We start from the raw sequence: 13,777 nt of genomic DNA on the forward strand, positions 1-13,777 counted from the left end.
AGTCAACTATTGGGAACGCCCTTAGGATCTGATGTGGAGCTAGAATGCCATGTAGAAGCATCACCCTCTCCGGTGTCATATTGGTTGAAAGGTAGCCGTGTAACAGCTACAAATGCATTGGGTCTACCTTCCTTTAATCCAACAGACACAAGCCAGACCTCACCGGAAATGCTTTTAGATGGGTAGAAAATGATATTATATTTATTTACATGACTCGATCGGTTTTTTTTAGGCCAAAATATGGAATTACTGAAAAACGAGATGGTTATAAAGGAACAATGCTTTTAATAGTTCGATCCTTTTCATTAGCTGATGTTGGTACATACCACTGTGTCAGCACAAATTCACTAGGGCGGGCTGAAGGAACTTTAAGACTTTATGGTAAGTAAACTACCTAAAATAGTTATTCACAAACTTGTATAAATATAACATGCATTAAACTTTTAACAGAAATAAAACTACATTCAGAGTTACCATCTTCAATTGATGACAGCATAAATTACATAACAGGTAATTCATTTTTTATTTTTCACTTAAGCACGTTTAAAATAAGGAATATTAATAGGTCTTGAAGGAACTGCAATAGGTGGAAACAGTGGAACTAGCATAATATCGAGCTTTGGTTTCCTTTCTGCAGCAGCAAGTTTACTCTGGAACAATCGAAACCAATTGTTAATATAAGCATTTATTGAGAATAACAGACATTTCGCATACAAAATGTTGAATAAATTATATTGAATAGAATTGTAGACTTTGTTTGATACTCGTCATAAATACATATGTATGTATGTAATAAATAAAATATAGTAGAGCATCACCTACTGAACAAATATAAATTATTTTAGAAGAAAGGATTGCATTGCTGAATTATTTGTTTTGTAGTACATTTAAATGAAGTACAAATTATGTGCATTACAAAAAAATGCAAACAAAATTATTTGAATTAAGGGGGTATTCTGGTCTAGACACATGAATTTTAGGTAATTTTTGAAGTGCTGTAGAAAAAAGCAAGCAACAATTTTACCATCAATTTTTTTATACATTATTTATTTACATTAGAAGCATACAAAAAAAATAAAAAAGTAAAAAAAATCAAAATTCCGTTAGTTATCAGGTGATGGAGTGGTGCGTCTCAAAAATTTGGTGCGTGACCATACCCACGATTTTAACTCTCCTAGAAATCTGAAATCAAAAACTAAAAAAGATTATTAATCTACAATAATGTCGCAATGTCTGGAACTACGGAAAAGTTACAAACATTTTTTTTTTACAAAATGGCCTAAAGAAAAAAAATTTTACCACTTTTTTGAACATTCTTCGATTTGTTAAGAATAGTATAAATGAAAATTTGGGGATGCCCGTAGTTCCGGACGTAGACATATCCTTAAAGAAGACTCTCTTAAAATTTCAAGTAAATCGGTTCGGCAAAACCTGAGAAATCGTGGGTATCAGATTCAAAAAGACAGTTCTGAGAAAAACACGTTTCAAACGATTTGGATGGCTGCTCAGCAAAATACTTATTTCTCCGAAAATAATTAGAATTTGGGAAAGTCCTCTAGTAGACATATTCTTAAATAGTAAAACTATGAAAATATGAAAAAAAAATCGATTTTTTTTTATTTCTAGACCAGAATACCCCCTTAAGAAAAATAAACCCAAAAATAAATTTAATTAATTTTGAAAAAATGTATGCTATGTACAAATAATTTTCAGTAACAAACAAGGTTGAAAGTACGATGACTCGGGCGACAAAGTTTAATGACGGATTTGTATAGAACAGTTAAAAACAAGCATTTTTACTTCCTGAGGAGGGTATATCTCCCCCGTTTAGGCGGTAGGGGCGATTTAAAAAAATATCTACGTTAAATGGAAAACTACTATTAAATAAAATTGTTAGTACCTACTTACGACTAAGTTTTATACATTATTTTAAAAGCCAAAACTTTTGTCTATTAGCTTGTTTTAAAATCAAGTCAAAACTATGCATAGTTTTAAAAAAAAAATTATTTTAAACTCAAAATTTGTGTAGAAAAAAGTTTAAAAAAAAGGTTTAAAGTGTAATTTTTCAAATCTTTAAGATTATCTTGACTGGCTAGTAGAACAGAATGTTCGTTTTAAAAAATGTATCATACTTAATTGTTACTGTTATTTTGTTAACTATTTCTTATTTCATTTTAAATATTTTTTTTTTTTCAAATTGCCCCTCCCGCCTAAACTGGGGATGATAGCCCCCCGGGGCCCCCTCCCATAGTGAAAAATGGTTGTTTTTAACTGTTCTATACAAATCCGTTATAGTATCTTGTGGCATGAGTTATCGTACCTACTTTTGCCCAAAGAAGTATTAATTATATTTATAAACAATAATACGGAAATTTAAAAATTTCGTGTCAACGAACATAGCAACTATTTGAACTAGTGTTGCAGCTTATATAAACTATCTACTTATAAACATGAACTATACATTTTCAAAAATGTTCCTCTTGAAATGGCAAATATTCAAACTTCTCTTAAAATTTTCCTTTAAAGCAAATACATTTTAAGTTTGCATTTATATATTTTCGACAAAGAAAAATAGGCAAGTTTGTTGTTAGTACCTACGGCTTCCGACGTACGGAATTGAAATAAGGACATAATGAAAATAAATTATAATTAAATAGGATGCATACGAGTATGTATTAAATGCGAGTATCTATCCCAAAATCAATCATTGGAGTAAGAGTATGTTCATCAAGCTCTTTGGACAGTGGCTTCAAATTAGAATTATATACAAAATTAATAAGCAAAGAATAAAAAAAAAAATATAATAAAAAAAGGAAACAACAATTTGTTTTTTTTAAGCACACACTTAATTTAGGCATGAACATTTTCTTGACAATTAAAAGTTTTAAGCCCACTCATTGTTACATACATGAAGTATGTAATTTAGTTATGCATATTTAAAAACAAACTTAGATATTGTTCTTAGAGATGAGCCAAAAATCACGAATTGCTACTTATTCACAGCTAATGAAAATTATATTTACAACTTGCAAATAAACTGCGAATGGCTGTTAATGATACAATCTTTCGTCGCTGGTCACACAAACAAAACCGTGAAACGTGTGACACAACATTCGCAAGCTTGTTGATGAATTGCTGAGACCAAATATATGTAAAGACTGTGAGCTTTTAGTTCTATGCCGAATTCAAAAATAGAACACAGATTTTGTAATAATGATGCAGATATAGGTTTTCAAATACGCCAATATTCTGTATATATGTACGACAAAATTAAAATACATTTTTCCGTTATTTTTTGCGAAACTTTGTTTTGTCGTACGTGTATTCAATTTTCTTTCTCTTACGAATAATACTGAGTGAATGAAGAATTTACTATTTCTTTGATCATCTGAACGAAAATGGTTGCCCTCCAAACAGGAAAAAATGTTAAGAAGGTAACTTATCCAAAAAATATTAAAGGGTTCCACGATCACATTTCATGTTTTCAACCATTGATTCCCATTGTTGTAGAGCTTCTTTTACCAGAAATACATTGATGGGGATCTGAACATTCATCAATTGTATAAGGAAATTTCGGAAAATCTCGTACAGGAACATACATATTTACAGAAAGGAATTCAATTACAAGTTCAACATTTCCATTTATCTTTTAAAGTTTATATCCACTGTGAATGAAAAATGGCACAAATTCACGACTAAGATCATCCGAAAAAGTCAAAAAGAAAAAATTGAAGATCACTAAGTCCAGGTTTTTCAAGATCTGTAGCTGCGCTAGTACTTTTAGTATTCAAACATTAATTGTTTAAATCAAAGCTTTTTGTACCAAAGAGCGGAATGATTCATTAGTTGAATTGTTTAAATCAAAGTTTTTCGTACCAAAGAGTGGAATGATTCATTAGTTGAAACTTTTAAGAACTACATATGTTTGAGGATGTAAAATATTTTATTGACAGCCCAAAGAAGCAACAAATCTAGAGGTATCGAAAAAAAAATCAATGGTTCCAAGTAACATAGAGGAAATATATTATCTAGAGTCCCTACCGGTACTTGTCTTACCTGAAACACCCTCAAATTCCATTGGAGGTGAACTCTCTCAAAGTTGCTACCGGTGAATACATGTGATTGGTGAAAAAAAAGCAAAATGGGAGATTGGGCTGAAAAAAAAACTGATGAGAATATTGATGACGGACTCAAGGTCAATGAAGAATAAAACAATTATTCTTATTGTCACGACGTTTCGTTCATGTTCATGAACATGAAAACTTACACCTGTTACATGAATTTTGCACTTAAGAATAAAATAATTTGATTCCAACAATTTTTACAGGCATTGGAAATTTAGTCTCAAAAGATCATATTATTAGAAGTTTTTATTCTCGTACTACTCGTACAGTTTTTCGGTTCATGGTGTTGTTGGTGTTGATGATATGCAGCGTTTCGATTATCATTCTCTTATTATACGAGTAGTTATCTTCTCTTTGCAGTACTTTTACGTTTTCAAAGTCAGGACAGGATAGTGGTTTAGAGTAATACAGTCTGAAAGTCTGTTTTTTAATTTTTGTTTGGTGGTTCCAATATAAATTTGGTTGCATTCTTCGTCCGAGTTGCCTTTACAATTTATCTGTCGGTCATTAAGAAGCTTCCGTTCTTCAAGATATTTCTTGACCTGATAATTTACGAGCGTTTCCATGACTTTTTAAAAAAGGGACGTAAGTGCAATCGGTCGGTAATTAGACGGTGAGGAAGATTCGCCTTTTTTGGGAATAGGCTGGACAAATGCGGTTTTCCATCCGCTCGGAACGAGACCTGACGAGTAGGACAGATGAAAAAGCTTACACAGAACCTCATTTGAACAATAGCTAGGATACCATCCGGACCAGCAGATTTATGTATGTTAAGATCTTTTAGGACTCTCGCTACGCGAGTGCGAAAAAAGATTTGCCCCATAGAATCATTAACTCGATCACGTACAGGCGGAGTCATAACACTCACTGGCAGTGTTGAATTGGCCGTTGCCTTAAATTAAATCTGAATGCTCCAATTTGTCTATTTTCGTCTTATGGTTGGTGAAAAGTTGTGAAGTTGTATTACTTGCTTTCATGGTTATTATATACTAGCCGACCCGTGGTCACGTTGCTTCGCAAATTGTAACCACGAACATTTTTTGAATATTGGTATTAGCATATGAACAAATTTCTCAATGGGACTGAGCATATTTTCTACAATAATATTAATTTTATTTTATATGTATATACGTACCGTATTTAATTAGATTTCACACTTGAAAAAAAATAGTTTGTTCATGTTTGTGCATATTATAAATATTTTTTTTATTTTAAAGCTTCCGGATTAACAATATTTGCCGTTATATTACTGCGAGGAAGAAGTATCTTTTGGTTGCTTTTTGAGCCTACCCTGGAAAGAGCGACATAAAGCTGACCATGAGAATTAAAAAAAAAATAAAAAACACTTCCACTACACTACACTACCGGAATTAACATTTTAGAAAAAAACTTAAGTTAAATATTACGTACTAAAGGCCAAGCCGCACGGAAAAAAAAAACAAACCCATTTCAATTTTTTAGTTGAAAACAGAACAAAATTTTTGTCTATTTTCTTTCTTTTATTCATACCTAGAAACGTTTCTTGCAACCGAAAAATATAGTTTGCGGTAAAAAAAAAAAAAAAAAATTGTTTTTTTAATGTTCTCATTTATATGTATATAGTATGCGTGTGTAAATATAAAAAGACACATTTTTTATTCGTCTGCTCATGTTCGGTGCAGTGCAACTGACTTAACCTACCCACATTTGTGTGCTATTTTTATCGACGTCATTGTAAGTTCCTTCTTCGAGTTATTTGTAAAGAAAATTTTAACTGAATTTCAGTTTTATTGTTCGAGGAAGAGATACAAACTTGGTAATTCAAGCTATTATAACATAACTTTTTTATTTTTAAATTGGAAGAATTTTAATCTATTCACTTCCTCGAACCAGAAAAATAAAAAAGATCTAATTTTTCTTTAGATAAATCTGCATTTCATGTGCACGGCACTGTAGTTAATTAAATATCCAAGTTATCGCGTGTTCTGCCACACGATTTAAAAAAACACAATTTGTTTCGTGGTTGACTAAAGAGTGAAGCTTTATTTTTTTTCTCTCCTATATTTATAATAATACAATATTTTTAATAATTGCTTGATTAACAAAACACAAATAATTTCTTGGTTTCCAAGAAATGCAAAGTATTTTACTTACTTCTTTTATATTTGCTTAATTAACAAAATTAGAATACAATAATTAATTAGTAATATTTTAAGTTAACAAAATAGAAATAATTGCTTATTTAACAAAAATAGAAATAATATTTTGCTTTTAAACAATTCTTGGAATTGGATTGAGAATAGGTGGGCGATAAGGTGCAAGGTGTCGTGTTAACTCCCCCTTTTCTTAAGTATCTGCGCCTTTAGGTTTTAATTTGTTACTGGTTCTAGCGTTGGAATTTGGGTGGAAATTGAATTGAGTGAGTCAAAATTGAGTTTTACTGGATTAAATTGAGGAATAATGAGTTTTTTCTTATGTTTTGATTGTCGTCTTATGAAAATAAACAAAACTAAGTTAATTACTACACTGATAAAAAGAATAGTTAAATCCCAACCTAAGAATAATCCAGTGTTTGAAGATATATACGAAAGTTTCTCTACATTTTCTAACTGTAGATTATGCAAATATTGAAGGTCGAGTCTTATTTGACCTTACGTAGGGTTATCTTGAAGCAATGGAGGAATTATGTAGTACACTTTATTTTTCCTATTTATATATTTAACATTATTTACTTCTATAGATTCGTTAAAGAAATTAATTATATAAGTACCGTTGAGGTTTCGAAAATGTCGACTGTATGTAATGTTGCCAATAAAATTAGTAAGAAGCAATGTCCTTTCATTAATTAATTAATTGGTCTATTTTTAAAGTTAACATCGCATTTTGCTTGTTCACCATTTAAGAGTTTTAGTGCACAATCATCTGAAGCTAATTTTTGAAGTTGAGATCTACTGCAAAGCGTGGTTTCTTCGATTTCTTTGCACTTTCCTGTTATACCATATTTAAGGTGTTGTGAAATGAATAGATTTAAAAAGCTTAGATGTACCTTTTTATTATTTTTTACTGTTGGTCTAACAATAATGTTATTAAAAATTGTATCTTCAGTTTGAGGCAAGCAAATAACGTAGAGTAGAATAGAATTTTTAACAAGCATCATAGGTTCAGCATAGCCTGAAGCTCATTTTTAAATGGAAGTGTCTCTATTTTTGAAAGAATATGTGCAATATCGACTTTGTTGAATAAATTCGAATTTACAATTCCTTTTTTTGCAAATTGCGCTGCCAAAACTATTTCTCCTAATTTATCTTTTAAAAGGCTAAGTTTGTTATAGACAATTTGTTCGTATTTCTCGGTATCATTCACATAAATTTTGTCAATTATTTTATTATATTTATCAATAAGAGTATCAGTTACTTCACTTAAATATTGATTTAAGTGGTACTGCTTATTGCTGTTGTTAGCTATATTGTTATTTTGAGAAACGTTGGTTATGTCAGGAATGGGATAGGCGTCTGGGATGGTTATTGCGTTCAATCCTTTAAAGTTGATTAGTAGCCTGTATTGTTTTTCACATGCTGCATTTGTTTTTTTTTTGGAACAATCCAAAGAGGTACTGCCACACGATTTAAAAAAAAAACACAATTCTTCGTGGTTGACTAAAGAGTGAAGCTTTATTTATTTCTCTTCTATATTTATAATAATACAATATTTTTAATAATTGCTTGATTAACAAAAGAGAAATGATTGCTTGATTAACAAAACACAAATAGTTTCTTGGTTTCCAAGAAATGCAAAGTATTTTACTTACTTCTTTTATATTTGCTAAATTAACAAAATTAGAATACAATAATTGATTAGTAATATTTTAAGTTAACAAAATAGAAATAATTGCTTAATTAACAAAAATAGAAACAATATTTTGTTTTCAAACAATTCTTGGGATTGGATTGGGAATAGGTAGGCGATAAGGTGCAAGGTGTCGTGTTAACTTCCGTAGTAACTTAAAAAAAGAGCCCACACTGCTCAGCGATGTGACAGTAGAATTAGAGAAACAAAAAAATAATGTGTGTGTGAAGGTTAGTTGATGAACTATTCAATACAGAAAAATTGAATATGTAGGTAGGTAGGTAGGTAGGTAAAGAGCATGGGAAGAAAAGAAAATTAAAAATGTTGGAATGATAATGAAATGAAACAAAGCAGCGACCTCGCGATTGTGATGGAATCTAATTTCCTGGATAAAATAAATTAAAAAAGGTTATAATTTTATAATTTGTTTTTATTTATTTCTCAGGTTGTATGTTTAACTTAGAAGTGGTTTTAGACTTAAAATTTGCGCAACAATATTGACTTTATGAAGCAATGTTAATCTTTGTCGATTATTGTATAGGTTTTAATATATGAGTGGATGTATAAGTCAACTAATGAAAAAAATGGACAACAAATGTAAAATTAATAATATTTAAGTTTGACAAATAATTAATGAAAAAAAAAATTAAAGCCATAAACACTCTCATAACAATATACAAAATAATAAAATATATTTCAAATAAATCGGTTGACTACTTTCTAAGATCGTGTGTAACAAACTTTAAAATGGTTTCGCTTTTATATAATAGTATAGATATAGATCTGTCTGTTTTAAAGAGTCAAGCATTTTTAAAGCGATCTGCTATGTCTCTATGCAGGTGAATGATTTGTATATGGGTTTTTCGTCATCTGTTTTACTTATCTTAGGTTTTTGTTGTTCTAACAAAATTTAAATCACATAGTGTGCATCTTTACCTTAAATGTACACATTTCAAGGGCTAAAGTGACAACTATTGTCCAACGGTTATAGTCTATATAATTTAGTAGACTTTCTTCATATGAAAGCATTTCAAGATTCTAACAGTTTTCTAAATATGTCATATTTAAGAGCAAAACAAAAAAAAACAATACTTTAGAGGGTTTTCATTGCTTTCATTGAGAAATGTATGAAATTATTTTGAACTTTGCTATCTTTCAAAAAAATTATTCTTTTTTGTTGCCATTTCAAAACCCAGAAAATGAGAAAGATTTTGTTATCAAGAATTTTCGTTGTTTTTTTTACGTTGATTTTCCGACTCAAAGCAAATTCCCTTCAACATGTAGATTCCTTTAATTTACTAAGACCTTAAAAATTGTATTCAACAGAAATTCAATTTTAAAATTAACATATTGCCCGCCTGCAATACCTGCAAACAAAAAATTTCTCAAAAATTTAAATGCCATTAAACAAAAATAATGACATTTTCATTCATCAAAAATAATCATCAGTTTGGAAATTTGGCCATCGACAAGAGCTTGCATTAAAAGATCAGATTATTGGAATCTGATTAAGTTCTTGAGAAAATAAAAAAAAAAACAAAGGTTATATGAGGGATACTCTTTTGGAGAAATACCAAAATATGTTTTTCTTGTAAAAAGAGGCCGAATTATGAAAAAAATTAGAAAAAGTTTTAAAAAATATATTGGTTCATTTCTGAAAAAAATAGAATTTTCGAATTTACACCAAAAAATTTGTATGGGGACAGCTGTTATTTTTAGTATTAAAACATGAAAAAAAACGCCTTATTCTAATCGGCTTAGTTTCAATCGGCACAGTGGTTTATGCTTTAAGGGCCAGGACAGACCGACAGACGGATGGAATGGGGGACCCACTTTTTTTAGCTCTTCTAACATCGTAATGTCATGTTTGATTCGAAATTTTGTACGAATGTACACATAGTTCCTATGTGTCGCAAGTAAAAATCACTTGTGCATAAAAAAAAACAAGATGGAATTGAAGACTAGTTTCAGGAATTTAAAGGAAACTTAATATAAAATTGAAGATCTCTTATTCAAAGTTTCTTCTTAAAAAAAAACTGAATCTTTGCTCTTTTTCTTGGAAACAAATGTTATGAAAATAATTTCAATAATTACTCAAGTTACAAAGATTTAAAATGTTTTTGACAACCACTTTTTGGTGAATGTCGTTAAATTACTAACAAATCTTTACTTACACAACTTACTGCATAAGCCTTATGGCTCATATGACCTCCCCCCCTGATTCGTTCATTAGACAACATTTGATGAATTTGTGCTAAGTTTTTGGAATAGGGCTGAATGTCAGAATCATATTATGTTCTTGGTCCAGCCCTCAGTTAAAAGTGGTACTTTTTGCAACAAAGTTTAGAAAATAAAATACAAATTTTGTTTTCATATGCAAAAAATAAATAATTCAAAATATAATAGGGTCCATATCCCCATATCCATTGACTTAATACGATTAGTTTTAACATTATATTACATTTCACACTACTCTGCACATAAATGTGCAGAGTAGAGAACACAGCACCTTGAGCAACTAAGGCTATGTAAGGTGATAACAACACAAGACATTAATACAAGACAGAAGGACAGAAGAGAAAGAACAACAGAAAGAAAGAACACATGACAACAGCACGCAGTAGGTTTCGAGACGGTCCCCCATCTTTCTACTAACCACGCTCACTGATGCTTGATTTCGGTGATCGATGGGAACCGAAGCTTTATCAGTGACTAGGCCGTTGCCGATTAGTTTTAAATTGAAGCTAATTCCTATAAAAAAAAAACAACAAATTATCTCCCAGGGGGGGTCATAACCCCTACGACCCCTTCTGTATCCGCCATTGAGTCAATGTGGCTTATATAGAGAACTCTTCTTCTAAGATTGTTAGCAGTATTTATGATAGTTTGTTTTGGGTGTTTTTAGTTAAAGTTAACGATCCTTCCTGATGAAGTTGTTGTTTTAAACCAATCCATTTTTAATTTGTCTTCTTTTCTGATAATAATTGTATGAAGATACGCTAGTCAGTTATTTTTCCCTTTCAACAGTGAATTGAAGCTTTTTATGAAAACTATTTAGGGTGACTAAGGTATTTTCTACGTATTCTTCTTTCTCAATCGGAAAAATGTAGTTTAAATATTTTGTGAGAATTTTAGGTTTAGTTTTTCCAGAGTGTTGTCAAGGAGTTCTTCAAACACCATATCTGCTATAATCGGAGATGCAGGGTTTCTCATCGGAATTCTATCCCTTTGTTGATATATTTCATTACCATTAACTAAGTATAGTTGTTGTCGATTATACAGAAATGTACTAGCTCCAGAAATATAGATTTTTTGATTGTAGTGTGTTCTTTAATTGTGTCCCACTTTTTATTTATAAGGTCAAGTGCCATTTCAAGGGAATGTTAGTGAAGAGGGATACAACGTCAAAAGATACTAAAATTTCATCGTTGTCAATACTCAACCCGCTTGGCTTCTATTTAATTAGGAGAGAATCCTTGACATTATATTTCGAATTCAAGGTGATGTTATTTAAAATGTTTATCAAATATTTCGCCAATTTTTACCAAGGTACCTTCGTCGATGAACATATTGGTCGAAGAGGAAGACCTTCCTTATGAATTTTTGGGAGCCCATAAATTCGAGGGGCAACTGAGTTGTATGTAGTCATTGCATGTTTTTGGCGTTGGAAATTATTTCTTTTTCAGACGGATATTTGAAGATTTGTTTGTTTTATCTTGCAGTTTTTCTGTTGGATCTCTGCTTATTGGCCAATAAACATTCCTATCTTTCATCAAGTTCTGCATTTCAATTTAGTAGTTTTTTTTTTACTTCGCTAAAGTAACGTTACCTTTGTCCGCTGAAACAATTGTCAATTCTTTGTTTTTGCGAAGAAATTGTTTTGTTTTCTCGAGAATATACTTGATATATTTGTCGAATTCTGTGTGGGATTTCTATCTGATGTAATTGCTAAGTATGTCTTCGAATTTGCCACGGATTTTTCCCCTTTTGTCTGTATTTTTGAGTGTTTGAATGCAGTCTTCACCGTCTGCGATGCTTTTGAAGAGTGTATTAGCTGTAAAGCGAATAGTACTTGTCTTGTTCACAAACCATTTCTTTTTTGGCTTCAAACCGTGTTTCTCTTTGATTCTCTCTTTAAGTGATGTCAGTTGCTGCTTTTTTTTTTGCTTTAACTTTTCGTAGCTCTTGTTGTATTTAATTTGTTCATGAATAAATAAGACTTAAATAAAGTAACTCATGAGAAAAATGTTGCTTGATGTTGTTTTAATTCTGCAGCATTTTTGCAGCAAACTAAAACAATGTAGAAAACTCAAAACAAAGAGAAACTCCAATTTTATATAAAAAAAATGTTACTCATATGAAACAAGAGCGCTCAAGCCAGCATGACGGCAAATTCATAATAAATAAAGAAATAGCAAAATGTGGTAATGTCTACCAAAATATTCAAAATTGTAAATTTGAGTTTAGATATAATTATTGTAAAACACAAAAATATAACAACACATGTTTAATAGATCTGCTACACAATGAACGAGCTTTGTGCAATTAAACAAAAGGACTTGTATCTAGAGGTATTAAGAGATCAATTCTTTTGACTGGAAACCATCAGGTAGAGAACCTTACCATCACGGGTACATTTTAGGTACTTTTTTTAGCTATGGATTATTCAAATAATATACTTGACTAGCACCAAACTGGTTAATCAACATTAATATGCGACCACCCAGTTTTGGAACGACTCAACAGCAGAACAGCAACGGCAGAGTATGCCGGCAAATCAGGTAAATTAATTAATTTACTTGCGAGCAATCTTAACATGAATATTTTAAATTCTATGGTTCTTTAGGATTTTCAACGTCCTCCACCTATTCATCAGCCGCCAAGAAATATGATGCCAACCGACCAAAAAACGAATCGGAATCGGCGGCATTTGGAAATCATTGGTAAGCCTTCTTAATATGGAAAACCTCATTATTTTCGTATATAATATTTAAGAATTTCCAGATATGTTGAAAAATAGAAACTGAATTCCATAAATGCATAATGCCTATCGAATTACCAAAGCAAAATGCATTCTGAACACAGCTATCTGGAATCACATAGAAGAACTTCACAGAAATGAGAACCCGCAACCTTCAACTACCGAAAATTTCCAAAAATAATACAATCGGAAATTGTGCATTTATGACATGGTCCGATTGGTATTTTGGAATTTGCCTCGCAAAAGAATGTCACAAACGACTTGCAACAATTTTTTAATCAACGGATCGAATTACCAGAGTTTTTTGATTATAAACCAATCAACTAAAATTTAATTGTGCGTCCATTGACCAGAAGGCTTATGATGGCAGGACTACTTCAAAGTAAGCTTCACATAAGCCACAAACTTTGAAAGCACTACCTAATCGATGTGTTTTTTTTTTCAGCAACAAATCAAAACGGTATTGCAACAACTCCTGAAATGAAGATGATTATAGTCGACGACAAGCTTAAATGTCATCCGTTAATAATTTTTAAATACATTTGTAATATTTTTCAAAATTCTATGTATATAATTTAATTTTGTTCTAAATTCAACGTTAATAATGTATATTCACTTAAAAAACAATATCTGGATGTTAAAATGTAACTTCTTAGTTTTCGAGTAAATAAAACAAATATTAAATGTACTTTTTTCAAAGAAAATTAATTCTTTCTGCTTTTCCCAAATTTATTCTGCTCAGGTTAATTATTATAGTGGATTATACCTTTTTTATTTTTTGTTTCGTTTTTAGCAATTAATAATAAAAAAACAAATAAGCTGTTTTAAGTAGATCTTATTTTTTTTA

At 30.7% G+C, this 13,777-nt stretch overlaps 1 long non-coding RNA gene across 1 annotated transcript; it reads left to right on the forward strand.

The window, feature by feature from the left end:
* The first annotated feature begins 6,960 nt into the window (after nt 1–6,960).
* On the forward strand, nt 6,961–13,549 carry LOC129954009 (uncharacterized). Its single transcript, XR_008782625.1, has 3 exons — nt 6,961–12,730; nt 12,796–13,312; nt 13,376–13,549. It is a non-coding gene; the product is annotated as an uncharacterized LOC129954009 (long non-coding RNA).
* Nucleotides 13,550–13,777: the final 228 nt, after the last annotated feature.

Source organism: Eupeodes corollae, chromosome 1 (assembly GCF_945859685.1).
Source record: "Eupeodes corollae chromosome 1, idEupCoro1.1, whole genome shotgun sequence".
Classification (NCBI taxonomy): Eukaryota; Metazoa; Arthropoda; class Insecta; order Diptera; family Syrphidae; genus Eupeodes; species Eupeodes corollae.